This window comes from Bos indicus, chromosome 20 (assembly GCF_029378745.1).
Source record: "Bos indicus isolate NIAB-ARS_2022 breed Sahiwal x Tharparkar chromosome 20, NIAB-ARS_B.indTharparkar_mat_pri_1.0, whole genome shotgun sequence".
Lineage (NCBI taxonomy): Eukaryota > Metazoa > Chordata > Mammalia > Artiodactyla > Bovidae > Bos > Bos indicus.
In genome coordinates this window covers 223,270-224,925 of record NC_091779.1, presented here as the reverse complement: position 1 = coordinate 224,925, position 1,656 = coordinate 223,270, and positions in this window count along the sequence as shown.

Sequence of the window (1,656 nt, the reverse complement as noted above, 5' to 3'; positions counted from 1 at the left end):
TGTTATCTTTTTGTTTCTTTATTTTAGGTATTTTACTCCCACATTTCTACTTCAATTAAATACAAGGTTTTAACTGAAATTAACTACAAAGATCATCTGTAGTTGAAGGCTACATACATAGTTTTAAGTGTTTCATTCAAAATAAATTTATTCCAGGAGGGAAAGAAAGGTCTTATGTTGGCTTTTATATGTATAGCTGTATACATTTTGAAAGGAAGACATCTCTTTTCTGTTGACATGTTCTTTAAAGGCTTGTATTGTGTATTGAATATGGTTAATTTTTCTGCACCTAAAAGTCTTGATAATCTCCTATGCAAAAAGCTTAATAAACTTTTAAAATATTGCTATGCTTCTGGTTATAGGAGTTTTTAAGTTTTGTTTTCTAAAATAAACTTAGAAAACCTGACTCCTGTATTTTAACAATTTTAATAGAGTCCTGATTCCCTGTGTTTTCAGATTTCATAGACACCTCTTCAGGTTTTCAGGACAACTGTTTAATACCTCAAAAAATGTATTTCAGTGAATTTTAAACTACTGGTTTTTGTTTAGTTTTTGACCTCTTTTTTGTAATCAAGTTTATTGAGATATGGTTTTAAGTACAATAATATATATGTGTGTGCATATATAAATGTTTATTTGGCTATACCAGCATGTGTGATCTTGAGTTGCAACATGTGGGATCTGGTTCCCTGACCAGGGATTACAACTGGGCCTCTCCCATTTAGAACGCAGAGTCTTCCTGGACCACCAGGGAAGTTCCTGAAGTACAGTAATACTTCACTTCTTACAATTAAGTGAATATGATAAGTTTATGTACTCACGTAACCAGCCCTCCAAGATACTTCCATCATTCCAAAAAGTTCTCTTGGCCTCTGTCCTAGGCAGTCCCTTTGCCACCCCATCGCCTGCCAACCACTGATCTGCTCTGTTACTAGATTCAGTTGATTTTCTCTACAGTTGTCATGTAAGTGGGCTTGTACAGTATTTACCCTTTTTTCGTTTCCCAGTCCTCCATTCCTCCCACCTCTAAGGCTTTCTAGAGCTACTACAGGCAGACCTCAGAGACATTTTAGGTTCTTCCTAGGCAACTGCAACACAGCAAGTTACATGAATTTTGTTTCCCCAGTGCCGTGTGCAGTAGCATTATGTCAAAAAAAAAAAAAAGTGTGAATACCTTAATTTTAGAATACTTAATTGCTGAAAAATGCTAACCATCGTCATCTGCATCTTTACTGAGTCATAATCTGCTGGTGGAGGGTCTTGCTGCAATGTTGATGGCTGCTGACTGATCAGTGTGGTGGTTGCTGAAGGTTGGGCTGGCCTTGGCAATTTCTTAAAATAAGACAACGGAAGTTTGGTAGCACTCTGAAAAGTGAAAGTTGCTCAGTCGAATCTGACTCTTTGCAATTCCATGTGCATGGAATTCTCCAGGCCAGAATACTGGACTATTCTGAAGGAAGGTAGCCTTTCCCTTCTCCAGGGGATCTTCCCGACCCAATGATTGAATCCAGGTCTCCCACACTGCAGGCGGATTTTTTACCAGCTGAGCCACAAGGGAGGCCCAAGAATACTGGAGTGGGTAGCCTATCCCTTCTTCAGCAGATCTTCCTGACACAGGAATCAAACCAGGATCTCCTGCTTTGCAGGTGGATTCTT